Below are 16,296 nucleotides of genomic sequence, written 5' to 3'. Positions count from 1 at the left end.
TACCAGGACTAATGTTATCATAATGAAGACAGTGTGATGTTATTACAGAAATAGACTACTGGATCGATGGAGGAGAATAAAGATGTCAGAGGCAGATACAAACATATATAGAAACTTAACACATGAGGGGCAGCCGGGTGGCTCAGTTGGTTAAGTGTCCGACTTTGGCTCAGGTCATGACCTTGTGGTCCGTGGGTTCAAACCCGCGTTGGGTTCTGTGCTGACAGCTCAGAGCCTGGAGCCTGCTTTGGATTCTGTGTCTCCCTCTCTCTCTGCCCCTCCCTTGCTCTCTCTCTCATAAATAAACAAACAAACAAACATTAAAAAAACATTTTTTTTAAAGAAACTTAATACATGATAGAGTGGGCATTGCAAGCTAATAGGGCAAACTTGAACCACTAAACATCTTTCAAAGGGGTGCTGAGCCAATTACATTTCCACATAAGAAAAAGAAATGAAGCCATATCACTACCTCACACCATACACAAAAATAAAATTCAGAGGGATCACAGACATGCATGCAAAAAGAAAACTTTATTAGAAGAAAATGAAACAACATATCTTTAAGTCCTCAGACTAGGGAAGCAGTTCTTAGTAAAGACCCTGCATTCCCCCCTCCAAACATCAGGTGAATGAAACATTAATAAATTTTGCTCATTTCAGTTATCAGCCTTTGTGAAAAAAAAGTTAAAAGACAAACTACAGACTGGGAGTAGATATTTGCAATAGATAAGTGAATTAGTATCTGGAATACATAAAGAATTTTCAAGATATTAATAAGAAAAAGACAAACAACCAAAAACAGAAGAAAGAAAAGAGAAAAGAAATGAGGGGCGCCCGGGTGGCTCAGTCGGTTAAGCATCCAACTTTGGCTCAGGTCGTGATCTCACGGTCCGTGAGTTTGAGCCCCGTGTCGGGCTCTGCACTGACAGCAGAGGTCCGTGGGTTCAAACCCGCGTCGGGTTCTGTGCTGACAGCTCAGAGCCTGGAGCCTGCTTCCGATTCTGTGTCTCCCTCTCTCTCTGCCCCTCCTCGCTTGTACTCCGTCTCTCTCTCTCTCTCAAAAATAGATAAAAACATGTTAAAAAGTTTTTTTAAAAGAAAAGAAATGAAAACTGGCCACATCGCTACACGTGGCAGGAGAGACTTAACCACACTAGTAGGCTGGGAACTACAGGAGCAACAGGTGTCATTTCACTGCCACCCGCTGGGGAAAGCTTACACTCTGATTGGGTCACACACTGCTGAGGGGGTGGGAACATGGGGCCTTCCATGCACTACTGTTGGAAGGATATGCTGGAATAACTCCCTTGATGAGCGATTTGGTTATATCATCGGGTGAAAATGAAAAAGTGCACGTATTAGGTGCCGGCGATTTCGTCCTACATCTCAGAGGAGTTCTCCCAGGTATGCCTAACCGGACATCCGTGAAGATGTTCGCCGCGGAACTGTTTACTCTGGGAAAGAAGGGAAAAACTAGACACAGTTTAAATGTTTCAGATGTTACAAATGGGAGAAGAACAATGGCTACTTAACCAGATGGTACTTAACACAAAAGAATAAACTGACAACTCTCCAAAGCCATAATGGCGACAGGTAACAACAAAACCCAAACCGTGACATAGACACACTTGCGCAAATGAGAACCTGTTGTCATTGATGTCTATATATGCAAAAGATTAAGGAGGGTTGACTTGAAGGACCCTCCGTGAATTCCTTTGGAGGATTACGTTCCGCTGTGCTCTGTGTTGCCTGACATTTTGTCGCAGTGTTGCAAAGTCGGGTGTGGAACAAAGCACCAGTGCCCAGCTTCCCTGCTGGGAGAGCCTCTCTTATTGTATGCTTTTTGTGCAATCTTTATGTTTCATATATTTTTGCATTAAGGGAGCTAAGAAACGTTTTCCTCTTTGTCTGTGGTGGGATGGGGCGGATGGCAGTGTGTGTGAAGAGAACTGCCTCTTTCCGAGACCTCCTGAATTACACGTATGAAACGCTTTCAACCTCGGGACTTTGCATACTGCTGCTCAGAACAGATCCAGGCTGCGAGTTGTCATAACAACAAACACAATGATTTGAAATGCAGATTCTTTCTTTTACTCTGAAGGAAACCAGGGAGGAATATAGAATACTTTGTATTGGACAAGAGCCTGTTGGAGTCCAAATGTGACATTAGAAATTGGTGATATGCCCAGCAAAGAAGAAAGTGTATGATTCATGAAGCATCTAAACAGAATCATATAGGTTTTCAGAAGGCCTGTCCGTTCAGATTATAGAGTTTTGACACATAAAATTATTTTTGGATCTTAGAGGTCCTATGAGAGTGGTTTTAGGTTATGTTGGAGAGGCGGCAGGTTGGAGTGGATAAGCATTCTGGCTCTAAAGTCCGGCAGGCCTGTTGACCACCTGCTCGCTGGGTGACATTTGGGCACGTTACTCCGTGAGTCAGGCTGCTCCAGAGAAACAGAACCGATGAGACGTGTGTATATATACCCAGAAAGAGATTATTATTATAAGGAATTGACTCATGCAGTTATGGAGACAGACAAGTCCCAAGATCCACAGAGTGAGTTGACAAGCTGGAGACTCGGGAAGAGCCAGTGCTCCAGTCTGAAGGCAGTTGGGCAGGAGGAATTCTTTCTTACTCAGGGGGATGGTCAACCTTTTTGTTCTCTTCAAGCCTTCAACTGATTAGATGAGGCCCACCCTAATTAAGGAGCGCAATCTCCTTTATTTGGTCTACTGAGTTAAATAGTAGGCTCGTCCAAAAACACCCCCACAGGAACACACAGAATAATGTTTGACCAAACGTCTGGGCATCCCAGGGCCCAGTCAAGTTGACACATAAAGTTATCCGTCACACTTACCCTTTCTGCATCTTGGTTTCCTCATCTCTAGACGGTAGTAAATAGCTCATAGAGTTGGAGTGCAGCATAAGTCGCTGCCTACGAAGACCAATCAGGGGAGCCGGGACTTAGTAAGTGCTCAGTATGTAATTACTGCACAAATCAGCAGAATTCTGTCTGCATGTTGTTTCTCAGTCTCTTCTGTTTGTTTTACGTCGTTTTAGGAGTCATGTGTGAGCGTCCGAACATTGCTTAGATTTGCTTGTTTTTGTGCTTCATAAAAATGGTGGCTTTGGACTTGCTTTGTTCACTCTTTATTGTATTAGCAACGTTCGCCCCATGCCATTGCGTATGGTTGTGGGTATTGAGACAGCCCTGAAGAGCGTCCATCCCGTCAATGGATATTTGGGTCTCTGCTTGTGTTTCCATTTGAACAGCGCTCCTGTGAACAGGCTGGTCCGTAGCAGCTGGGACCCACCTCTACATTCTTCTCTAGGACATGTTCCTAAGCAAAGAATTTCTGGGTTGTAACTCAATATGATTTTAAAAGCCAGACATAAATGCGCTGGAATGATTACGCCGGCTTATGGCAGGTCTTAAATTATGATTGGTTTCTTTTTTCTATTTTTAGGGCTCCTGGAAAGTGATTATATTGTTTTCACAATAAGAAAATTAATTTGTTTTTTTAAGATTCCATTATTTGTTACTATGTGTGGATTCTGTGTGTCGCTTACACACCTCTCAGCTCAGTGTATCACCTCCCTAGGGAGCTGGGGGAGGGGTTTGCTTGACTTTAGTTAAGGCAGGCAGGTACCTAATTCTCAAGGAGCTGTCCCTAGGGCCAGGACTTGCAGAAGGTAAGAATGACACCCTCGTGGGGACCTATCAAGGAGAGAAATCTAATGATTTGATTATAATTAACCATTCTATGCAAACTCTTCCACTTTTGCTGGGGCCCGGATTTTCCGAGTATTGAAATTCATATGTTGCGGAAGGACTCCAGGCCCATAAGCCATGGGGATGTATCCTTCCTAGCTCTTTATTTTTTTTAATGTTTCATTTATTACTTTTGAGAAATAGAGCACGAGGAGGGGAAGGGCAGGGAGAGAGGGAGACACAGAATCTGAAGCAGGCTCCGGGCTCTGAGCTGTCAGCACAGAGCCTCACGCAGGGCTCAAACTCACAGACTGTGAGACCGTGACCTGAGCCTAACCGACTGAGCCACCCAGGTGCCCCAGCAATATGTTAGATTAAAAGGGAACGGTCAATACAGTAGGTACTACGGAAGAAAAGGGGGAAGAGTCAAATGAACACACACAACATCCAACGAGCACAAATAAGGGGCAAAATAAATCCCAGTGTATCAGTGAATAAATCCAACTCTATCGAGAATCACAAACAATATGAACAAACTAATCCCAGCATTTAAGAGACAGATTCCCTGATGAATAAACGAAATCTACATGTTCTCTGCTTTTATCAGGAGACCTAAACTAAAAGTGCTCAAATATTCAAGAATTAGAAAGAAAAAAAAAACACAATTAAATTTTCCACCTAGAAAACTCAAAGGCTGTGCATACCAACTAATAAAAGCTAAGTTGGGAATTAAGCAGTTTTGCTGGGAATGAGCTCAGATATACGAAAGTCAGTATACACATCAGCCAAAACAATGAGAAAATATAGTTTTCAAAAGATGTCATATACACTAGCAATCAAAACTTAAAGGTGCCTAGAAATGAGCCTTTTTGGAGTAACGTATAACTTATTGACCCAGAGAAATGGAAATGATAGGCCATATTCATTAGTGGAAAGAATCCATGTTTTAAAATGGAAATTTTCGGGGCGCCTGGGTGGCTTGGTCGGTTAAGCGTCCGACTTCGGCTCAGGTCATGATCTCACGGTCCGTGAATTCGAGCCCCACGTCGGGCTCTGTGCTGACAGCTCAGAGCCTGGAGCCTGCTTCGGATTCTGTGTCTCCCTCTCTCTCTGACCCTCCCCCATTCATGCTCTGTCTCTCTCTGTCTCAAAAATAAATAAACGTTAAAAAAAAATTTTTAAAATAAAAAAATAAAATGGAAATTTTCCCAAATCAGTATATAAGGTGAATATCATTCTAATCATGAACCTAACGGAATTTTCCACAGAAAATTCCACAGAATTTCCTATGGAAATTTATGTAGAAAAGCAAGGAGGCAACATAACTTTTAAAAAGAACAGTATGGGGAAGGGCCTTTCCCTCCTAAATAGACACTATAAAGTTGTAGGAATTAAGGCAGTATGACATTGACTCGAAGATAGACAGATCTATCCATGGAATGAAACAGAGCTCTCAGACCCAATCCCATATGTATATGAGAACTTAATCCACAATAGGGGTGGCATTATAAATCAGTGAGAAAAAGCACAAACTGACAAAAAAAAAAAAAGGAGAACTGGGATTGCCATTTTTCTGCGTGCAAAAAAAAAAAAAAATCAATTAGATCCTTACCTCAATCCATAAAAATCAACCCCAAGTGGAGAAAACTCAACTTAAAAAGGTGAAGTTTTAACACATTTAAGAGGCAATATGGGAAAATGTCCTATGACATTTCTTCAAAATGTACTAATGATTAAGAAAATATGGTAAATCTGACTGTGTTGCACTTGAAAATATCTAGAAAACAGAAGTGACCGCAAAGTAAAAAACACAAACCAGAGTGGTACTTACACATCGAACAAACAAACAAACAGGTAGCATCCAGAATATTGAAAAAAATACATGAATTAGTAAGAAGAAGCTGGATAATATGATAGTATTGAAGATAAAGGGTATAGATAGAAAATTCACAAAAGACCTGAATGGCCTATAAGCACAGAAGAAGGCTGTTAGACCTCACCAGTCATCGGGGCAGTGCCTGGTGAAGCAAGGGGAGCTTCTCCACCCCCGTCAACCCTGGCAAGGGGCCATCTGTCCAGATGTTCCAGGAGGGGCAGAAAGCCAGGGAAGAGTAACGTCCAAGGTCATGACATGTTTTGGACCAGACTGGCAAAAATTAGTAATGACAACACTAAGAGTTGGTGAGGAGGTAGAGAAACAGAGCTCCACCTACGCTGTCCGGGGGAGAGCAGATTAGTTCAATTTAGAGAGGAATTTGGCGATATTTAGTAACACTGCGGATGCATATAATCTAAGATTCAGCATTTCCAATTCTAGGAATATACCCAAAAAAGATTCCCGCATGCTTATAAAGAAACTGGTAAAGCCAAAAAATACTTAATGCGGCACTATCCGTAATGGGGGGGGATAAAAACCTTTCTGTGGTGCTTGGGGAGAGGGGCGGGTCTGTAACCCACTAACAGAAAAACCGATGAAAATTCGCAGTGGCCTTTGCACACTGTAATACTACACAGCAGTCAGAATGATTGAATGGGGGCCGCATGCATCAGCGGGGATACAGCTGCAAAAATGTAATGCCCAGAAGAAAAAAAAAAAAGTTTCAGAATGATGTCAATTTAGTAATTTTGAAAAAAAAAAAAAAAAAAAAAAAAAAAAGGAAGCCACCTTATATACACGTGCCATACCTACGTGTATAGGATACATACCCAGGTAGCAAAAATAGAGAAGCCAGCGTGGCAGTGATAAACCTCGACTCCCCTGGGAGGATTGGAGGAGAAGGAGATCAAGAAGTAACACGCAGAGAGCTGCGGCTGCATCTACAAAACTTTAATGCCATTAAGGAAGGAAGGGGGGGCAAGATGTGTCGAGATGCGGCAAAGCTCCGTGGTAGATACATAGGGCCGCGACATGATTCTCTTTGTTTTTCCCAGTATGCAGGAACTATTTTATGGTCCCCTACATTTTTTTGAAACTTGTCAAAGGAGGAAAATCAGCCCAGAGGCTGCTGTGTTAATCCAGACACTAAGGAGATAAGACTCACTAGGACTAGGGCAGCCGTAGAAGGCAGAGAAGTGGACAGGACCAAGAAATGTTTTGGAGGCAAAATGGACGATCTTGGATAGATTTGCTCTCTCATGTACAGCGGGTAGAAACAGACAGTCGCTGCCCTGTCCGTGTCCTGCGGACCTTTCTGGGTGCTCCAGTTGATTTCCGGCTGCATCTCTGTGCTGATGAAGGCTCTTCCCTCTCTCCTCCCCTCTCCCACCAGAACCGCCCAAAGCTGTGCTGCCTCCAAGTGGTAGACCAGCTGTGCTAATGAGGAATGCAGCCATCAACCCATGGGCCTCAGGAGTTGGCCGGAATCATTCTGAAACTTGTGCTTTGCACCATTTCCCGAAGCTTCCCCTAAGATTCATCTTCAGGCACCATCCGACGTGGCAGGCTTAATAGGACTCACTTTTTTTTTTTTTTTTTTAATAATTTCTTACAGTTAATTTATTTATTTTGATAGAGAGCGCAGGCAGGGTGGGGGCAGAGAGAGAGGGAGAGAGAGAATCCCAAGCAGGCTCTGTCTGCACTGTCAGCACAGAGCCCGACGTGGGGCTGGGACCCATGAACCGTGAGATCGCGACCTGAGCCGAAATCAAGAGTCGAAGGCTTCGCCGATGGAGCCACCTGGGTGCCACGCCAGGAGACACTTGTGGGCAGTCTGCCCTCCCTCGGATCCCTTCCCCACCTCCCTATCAGTGTTAGCCCTGCTTCCCCGGTGAACCCTTTTTCACTTGTGTCCTTGCCCCGGATCTGCAGCTGGAAGAACCCGCACTACGGCGACAATCTTACTTCCAAAGCGTGCCCACCTCCAAAGAGTGCCCACGTGCCACCAGGCACGTCACTGGCGTCCCCCTCAGTCTGTCTGACAAGAGGAAGGGGGGAAGAAACAAAGACGGATTCCAAGGGCTGTGGGCAGGCCAGGGGGAGACACAACACATGCCAGAGAAAGCGTAGCCAAGGGGCGGAGGACACAACGGGCTGCTTGGGGATTCGCTGCCCCGGGTCTGTGCCAGCACATACGGCAGTGCCTCGTGCGGGGATTCCCGTGACCGAGTCAGCAGTGTGGCACCACCTGATTACGTGCCGTCCCGTGTCCGATGCCCCTGGGATGTCACCGATTTGCACTTCCTTCCAGCCGTGTCTGCAGAGCAGGACTGCACACTGATGGATTCTGCTTTGATAGGAAATATCACCGAATGTTACTGGAGGGCGACTTCTTGACACGGCATCGAGTGACAGTCCAGTCGTGCCACAGTGACATTTCAGCAGTGAAGTAGAAAGCATTCACCTAGACGGTGATATAAGAAATGATTGCTGGGGCGCCTGGGTGGCTCGGTCGGTGGAGCGTCCGACTTCGGCTCAGGTCATGATCTTGCGGGTTTGTGGGTTCGAGCCCCACGTGGGGCTCTGTGCTGACAGCTCGGAGCCTGGAGCCTGCTTCGGATTCTGGGTCTCCCTCTCTCTCTTTCTGCCCCTCTCCCGCTCACAATCTGTCTGTCTCTCCCTCAAAAATAAACATAAAAAAAAAAAAAGAAATGATTGCTTAAATTTGTCATTTACACAAACAAATGATAGCCCCTTAGGTATTCTCATCATGTATTATTAAACTGATAACCCTTTGGCTTTAAGCAGGGGATTTTTTTTTTTTTTTTTTTTTTTTGAAGCCCATTGCATCTGGCTACTGAGTCCATGCCACCGTTCGGAAAAGCAAAGCACTGTAGTACGACTCTTGACCTTTCTCTCGCTGCTGATTTGGAAAGAAAGATGCTTCCATTGACCTCCACCTTCTCATAAAGGTGAATGAAGACGTCCCTAGGGAAACTAGCTTTGGCTTCTCAGTATCCAGTGCATTTAAACAGTGCCAGGGAGTCAATGAAACACATCACTTCAAATGCCCATCAGTGAAGCAAGCTACTCCCTACTGGCTGGCACAAAAGCAGGAGACTGCGCGGACACCCGAGGCACGGGCTGTGTAAGGCGGACCCTAAAGAGTGGTTCCAGTCTTTGGGGCCATCAGAAAGTGTCATCATCTGTAACAGAAACTGCAAGAGAACTACATATACAGATTTGGCATCCCTAGACATGTCCATCACAGGAGATGTTCCATCCAGAGTTGCTGATGGAACTAGGGTTTATCCCATAGCCATTCAAATGACCTGTGGTTCCAACAGAGGTGAGCCTTATAGGACCCTGGAAAAATCTTACTGAAGGTAGAGTGGATGAGAAGTCGGGAAGGCCTGAGTTTAGACTTTAGCCTCACAACTACACAGCTGCATGATCCCAGGGAAAGTTACTTAACCTCCCTGAGTCTTGGTTTCCCCACCAGTAAAGTCTAGGGCTGCGCGGGCTTGTTATGGTGATTAAAGAAGACAGCGTAACTTACAGTATTTTACATTGTGTGGGGCACATAGTAAGCACTCGGGCTGCTATTGTTACCGTCAGCGCACAAGCAATAAAAAAAAATTCTGCTTAGAATTCTATGGAAAATTGTACCTACGGAAGCATGTTGTAAATTTTCTGGTGCTCTTGGTGCAAAGAAAAGGAAAATGAAATTGGAGATTAGGAATTTGTCAGAATTTATCAGCACCGAGCGAGGAAAATGAGACTTTCTAGGGAGCAAGCCTTGTTTTTTAGACAATTAATCCGACTTTCCTGGCGAGAGGGAGGAATTTGTTAGGAGATCCGACTCCTGTCTTCTGAGTGTATACTCTGCAAGCGACTTCTTGTCTGCGGTTGGATCTAAGTAAAGCAGGCCAAAGGGCTGTCCCCAATGCTGAAGTCAGGGTTTTCTTCCACCAGGAAGTCATGAAATTAGCTTCTGGTTCATCTCTCCATGTCTCGTGTGTTTGGAGAGTACATCACCAGGACTCTTCTGTGAATACAAATAAAGATCAGGTTTCTGCGTGTGCAGAAATCGTGGCCAGTTGGAGGCTTGTGATGACCCCCTCCCCACCCAGGAACTGTTCCCCTGGGAATTCTTGTCTGAACGCCCCCGGCTTGTTGTTGAAGTTCAGTCGTCCATATTGAGTGCTCAGTAAGCATATGGGGAAGGACAATTGATCCTGTAGTCCTCATTCTTTGTTTTTTAACATTTATTTATTTTTGAGAGACAGAGAGAGGCAGAGTGGAAGAAGGGGAGGGGCAGAGAGAGAGGGAGACACAGAATCCGAAACAGGCTCCAGGCTCCGAGCTGTCAGCAGAGAGCCCGACACGGGGCTCGAACCCATGAACTGTGAGATCATGACCTGAGCAGAAGTCAGACACCCAACCAACTGAGCCACCCAGGGGCCCTTTATGTGAGTTTTATGGAGCATTTTCAAGAGGAAGAAGTTTGTCTTTTGGTAGCCCTGGGTCACTATGCAGAGCATACGTTGCCAGTGAAAACCACACACTATCAAATATGTCTTATTTTACTCCTCACCACGACCCTGTAAAGGTCTGATTCTCATCTCACAGGGAGGCAAACTGAGGTTCGGAGAAAGCCAAAGACTTTCTCAAAGTCACAAAGCGGGAAAATGGGAAAGACAGGATCTCAGTCTGAAGTCTGTGTTCTTTCCCCCCTACCCTGCCGTCTCTCATCTTACTACTGCCTGTGAAGCCACTGCCCCTCCGAGTACCTCTCTTGTCACAGGACAGGAGTGCCCGAGGCCTGTGCCCTGTTCATGCTGCTCCATAAAGAATTCGCCTTGTTCCTGGATTTCAGGGATTCGGGCGTATTCTGTCCGTGTAGGGATCCATCTTACACAATGTGCCTTAAGAGGATGTGAATGGTTGTAATCACCTTCTATCAGTGATAAATCATTGTTCTCACACTTACTCGGGGAAGAGCTCCCCGTGAGTTTTAAAGTATTAGTTGAGATGATCTATCTTCCAACCCTGGCTTGGAAATCTCCATCCTAGGAGAACACGAGGAGAGCCACCGTGAGAGATGACACATGTCTGTATCCCTGGTTAGCACGTAAAATGTTCTTTCCTATAAACACCCTACTAAGCCCAGCTGATATATTTCTTGTTATCCTATTAGGACAGTGACAGAACTGTGATCCTGAGATATTAGATGGTCCATAACCCACATCTCCCAGACGGTAGTCTTTGGATTATAAGCCGATTCGATCTATAAGTTTGAAAACTTCTGGGTTGAATATGGTTGAACAGGTGTCTTTATCCAAAACTTCACACAACCTTTATTGTGCTGGTGGGCATGGTAACTCTCCAAGAAGGGTCTCCCAGGCCCTTTGAGCCAGAAAATTCCTGTGTGTATCTCTTTTCAAAATGCTGACGTGGGCCTTGGACCCCCTAACTGCCCTGTAGAGCGCTGGGTTTAGGGTCTCTTAGACATCTCCAGCGTCTAAATGAACAGCTACAAATGAGCTTTTCAGCGACAACCCATGTTCCAGGTGGTTTCCTATGATGCGGGAAATGACCTCCCAATGAGAAGGTGTATATAATAAAGTAATGAATATGCGTGTGGTACTGGGGGATCTCAGGCTAATTCTCTAAAACCAGTGTCATCACTTTGCAAAATGAGTCTTTAAAACCTCAGTGACTGGGATTCGGAAGGTCTGTCTTTGGTATCCTCCATGTGTATTGGCAGAGCAAAAGTTCTGAGGAATTTCATCAGTGAAGGAACCCATTCAACCAGACCACAGCGAGCAAAGAAGAAACTGGGCAAATCCATACTTTTACCTTTGTTATTTTAAACTTCAGTTGTAGCCGGTGTTTTGGCTCTGGCTGGTGAGTTTCAGATTCTGTGTTCCGATGAGATCTGATGTGAGTATGCTTCGAAGGACATCCGTGTGTATCTGTGTTTACTCAGCGAACTGCCCTGGGAACGATCACTGTAACAAGCCCAGTGGGGAGGAGACCTCCGTTTCCTCCAACAGCATAGGCAGAAGACTTACAGTATTAGCCTGGCCCAGAGCAAAGGGCCACACAGTGCATAAGACACTTCCAGCATCAGTCGGCAGCATCCTGCCCTTCTAGAGCTTTGTTTTTGGTGATACATGCCAAGCAGGTATTTGCATTTTATTTCTGTTACTATCTTTCTCCTGTACATAACAAGGGAAGAAAACCAAACTGAAGAATCTCACTGTATGGTTGTAGTTGGTCCAGATGCCCCTAAAGGGTTAAAAACAGATGATGCCTTACATTCAAATTCAGCCATACAGTATCTATGTAACATCCTTATGCCCAGAAATGTAATACGCCGAAAGCCTCACCGCTGGTGAATTTCTACTGTGTGGTCCAGGAGGGAGGTGGGTCTCTGAGAGATTGCAGACCATCCTTCTGTGGGCCATGTGAACATTCTTAGACCATTGCCTAAGCTCAGCTTTTAGTCCCTTACGTTCCCCTTAGGATTCTGGTAGAAAAAGCATTTCCCCTATGGAAGCTCATCTGATTATATTCCCCGACTCTGTTCAACTTCTGACTATGAAATAGGTCGGGGCTTCTTTGTCTCGGGGCTTACTTGGTCTACAGCAATGGTTTTGTAACTCTTAAGAACAGTGAAACCTTTTTTCCACACACAACTTGCACAAATTATTATTGGGGCACTTGGGTGGCTCAGTTGGTTCAGTGTCCGACTCTTGGTTTCGTCTCAGGTCATGATCTCACGGTTCATGGGTCCAAGCCCTGCATTGGGCTCTTTGCTGGCCTGCTTGGGATTCTCCCTCTCTCCCCGTCTCTGCCCCTTCCCTGCTCGCTCTCTCTCTCTCTCTCTCTCTCTCTCAGAATAAATAAATAAACATTTTTTAAAAACTTGCACAAATTATTATTTCTATAAGCAGAAAAGGCAAGGAGCTAGTCCCATGGAAACTGGTTGGAAGATTCTAAGGCCCTGCCTGCTTATCACCTGCCCCCAGCAATGCACTTTTTTGGAACCCTGGCGTTCCTTGGAATAGAATTTGAGAAACATTGTCCATTGACGAGTTTTGGGCTGCGAATCGGGAAGCTTAGGTTTCGTCCTTGCCTGAACACAGACCTCAGGTTGCAGTTGGTCCAATTATTTAAACACTTCTTCTCTATTTCCTCCTCTGTAAAACACAAGGAAATAGCGTATAGTCTCATTTTTTTTTCCCGTAGGGTCACGATGTGATGGTATCCTGAAATAGTTGGCATCACAGTCATTTTATACTTTTTCTTGTGTGTTCACATCTGTTAATTTGCTTTCCTGTTAAAACATCTCTGGCACAGAAATAGGGCCACTCCTAGTAGGTACAGAACCTCTTAGGAAAAATTTCAAATGCTATCCAGAAATTCAAGCTTCTGAAGACCTGAGTTACCCACAAGGCAGGTAGTCACGGTGATAACGGTAACACGGTGGGTGTATTTAGCAGACGCCACTCATTGACACAAAGGCGCCACTGGATTCACACCCCCTTCCTGCATGGATCCACTGTGGAACCACAGTGGACCTATCCCTTTGGAATCTAATTCCTCTCCATGTGCTGCCCGTGGCCTGATTCCTACACCCCGGCTCCAGAAGTGAGCCTGTGACCCAGGCCTGGCCAGTCAAAGCCTGGGACTCCTGGGACTTTGGCTGGAACTGTTGTGAAGGAGGGACTTTCTCTCTCTCGGGGAAGGCAGGCACTAAAAGGCCACATAAGCCAGAAACTGGCCACACCAGCCTTGTCTGCACAGGAAGAGCCCCTGCCTGAGAATGAAGGCAACCATGGCAACAGCCAAAGAACCCAGAGTAGATGGGCAAGCTGGACTGCTGGGCACATACGTTGAGCACCTAGATACAGAGGTGCCTGAAGGCAACACTTCTATGACCTGACACAACAAAATCCAACCTTTTGCTTGAGCTAGTTTGAGTTGGCGTTCTGACAGAATCGAAAGGGGCCCAACTAACGTGACCACCTTGGGCAAGCTGCCTAAACTCTCTAAATCTCAACCATCTTTGCTAGGGAATGAGGGTCCACACATCACAGAGTGTGTAATGGCACCAGGATTACGCTCCACAGAGAGGACCCTCAAGGTTATTAAAGTCCATATACCTTGTTTCATTTCATCCCCTCCGTGGCGGAGCTCAGAAGGTGAATTACTTCGTTTTGCAGATCAGATGGCTGTGACAGAGAGAAATTAGGCCCTTCATTGCGAGTCTGTGGCAAATAAGAGGGTTGGGATTTAAGCGCAGGTCTGAGGTCATGGTCCAGGCCCTTTTCACCAAGGTACGCTGCTCCCCACCAAGCGAGCCCCCTTGCCTGCAAGACGAAGTTCACCCACACTGCTCACAGCCACCACAGCACGTCCTGTTGAGGACCATTCGCATGGATGCAGACTTAAAGGGTGCCCTCTGGAATTGTGCAGTGCACAACTTGCCCTATACATGATGGTCCCAAAAGTCACAGACACACAGGAGACCTTGTAAGGGCAAACACCAGGGAGATATTCAAGATGTTTATATTGCGAAGGACCCCTTTGCTCATCTAAACCATTCTCCCAACACCTCCAAGCCACTCTCATTTCTTACGTCTTTGGCCCAACCTCCAGGTGGTCCTGCTAAAGACTCCTCGGCTGCTTTGCCCGAGGAAAGAAGGACCAGATAGATTTCCGGGTCCCTGTTGCTTGCTGAGCCACTGCCAACCTGATCTCTGGGTTGACAAATATGCTTTGGTTTAATATAAGCCCTTCTTACATTAGCTTTGGATTTTGGGCATTCTCCAGCAGGTTGGAAAGTTCTGTTAGGAGCACATCATGAAAAACCGTGTCACTTTAACAAAACGGAGTTCCCTCTGGCCCTTGAAGATATCTGACCAGGTGGGTTTTGGGGACTGACTGAAGGTGCCCTGTTCAGACCTGAAGCGGGACAAAAGGGGTCATTCCTGCGTCCATGACTTCACCGAAGGCCAGCCTGAACCCAGATGGACAAGGGTTGGCCAAGACAGGCCCGTGTTCTCCCCCGGCATTTGAATGCTTATCTTTAGGGTCAGGCTACAGGAAATGGAGCCTGCCCCGACGTCTTCCAAAGCGGCAGGAAGCTCCTGCCATAGCTGAGGGCATCCAGAAAACTGGGTAGTCTTCTTCATCTCCCGAGTGAGAGCTCCAGCCGTGGTATTCCCTTGCTTCTCCGGGAGCCAGCTTACCAAGAAGGAGGTTCTTGGTGAACTCAAGAGTTGCCATGACATTTTCACCCCACAGAGTCCCAGGAAAGGCCCTGCCATGACATCATAAGCCCTAGCTGGGGTGCTGGGGACCAGAGTCAAATCTCTAAAGGATAAAAACAACAGTGCAATAACACTGGGACATCTCTCAAGCCCTGGGGACCCAACCTGGAACCGGATGGTCCACATTCACTATCTACTTTGGTCCTTGCAATGGCCCTGGTGAGGGAGGCATTATGGGCCCCATTTTATAGGTGATGAAACTGAGACTCAGAGATGTTGCATGGTCTGTCCCAGGCCACCCAGCTAGTCGGTGGCAGAGCTGGGATTCGGACCTAAGTCTGTCTGATTCCACGCCCTTGACTAACACCCTATACTGCACCCCTCTTACCCATCCCATCTTTTAAATTTCAGCTTAAGTGCGAGACTGTTTTGAACAGGGTGGCTTCTCAGCTCCCTCAGACTAAAAGTCTGTACAGCCTCATGACCTCCCTGACCTCCTCTCCCTTCCTCTCACCCCTGCCCACTCTGTTTTGGCCACATGGGGCTCCTGGCCCTTCCCCAAACACCAAGCATCTTCAGGACTCTGCTCCAGTGTCATGTATCAGAAAGGTCTACCCTGACAACTGTCTACAACAGCAAGTCTTTATCCTTTATCCCCTCTACCTTGACTCCGCGACATTCACCCAGTGTATTTTCCTGCATGGTATACATCACCCCAGGACTTACCCATTTTTGGTTTGTTGTCTGTCTCCTCCCCTCAACCCCACTTGATGGTCCACTTCTATGAGGGAAGGGACTTTTTCTGACCACCTCACAACTATGTGCCCAGAATCTGGCAAATGAGCAAATGAGTAGGGGGCTGAGACACCAGGCTGACCCAGCTGAGGTTCGCCCTTTTCCATGGGGGACATCAGTGGTGTGTGACTGCTCAAGAATCAGCCATTTGACCAACCGGAAAGAGGAGTCACAGATAGAAAAGCATTCAATACATGTGTGGGTGTGTTGTGTATGTGATCAATATATTTGTCAGTGTAAGTCCAAGGTGTAGTCCATACAGAATTGATGGTCACTGTGGATTTGCGCTGTTGTTCCAATTTAGGGAGAACGTGGTTGCTGGGTGTTTGCTGCCCACACACAAGTCCAGCCTCATGTCAAGGCAAAATTTTGCAGGTTTCTTCATCCCGCGGTTGTGTTCAAGTTTCTAGGTCTTTGTTAATATAAATTATTACACATATTTGTAGTGGATCACCTGTAAATGAACTTCAGACGATGTTCTTCTAATGTGTTCTACTGCGATGGACTGCAGCTCAGGCTCTTCAGGATGGATTCCAGAACATTCCAGAACATTCCATGACTCTTTGAGGTGCCAGCTCAGGAGTTCAGATTAATAAATGAGCTCAGAAAGTCCCATGCATTC

The 16,296-nt window shown here is 46.0% G+C and overlaps 1 protein-coding gene and 1 long non-coding RNA gene across 2 annotated transcripts in view; one reads left to right on the top strand and one right to left on the bottom strand.

Annotated features, from left to right (window-relative positions):
* KAZN (kazrin, periplakin interacting protein) overlaps window positions 1-16,296 on the top strand; it is a 1,074,196-nt gene that overhangs the window by 453,078 nt on the left and 604,822 nt on the right. The gene's annotated exons all lie outside the window — the stretch shown is intronic.
* Window positions 9,320-16,265, bottom strand: LOC132672792 (uncharacterized). Its single transcript, XR_009607692.3, has 4 exons — window positions 16,129-16,265; window positions 13,770-13,874; window positions 11,458-11,889; window positions 9,320-9,643 (listed from the first exon to the last, which is right to left on the bottom strand). It is a non-coding gene; the product is annotated as an uncharacterized LOC132672792 (long non-coding RNA).

The sequence above is a fragment of the Panthera onca genome, chromosome C1, assembly GCF_046562875.1.
Source record: "Panthera onca isolate mPanOnc1 chromosome C1, mPanOnc1 haplotype 2, whole genome shotgun sequence".
Lineage (NCBI taxonomy): Eukaryota > Metazoa > Chordata > Mammalia > Carnivora > Felidae > Panthera > Panthera onca.
The sequence above is the reverse complement of the archived record's forward strand: the minus strand, read 5'-3'. Positions and strand labels throughout refer to the sequence as shown.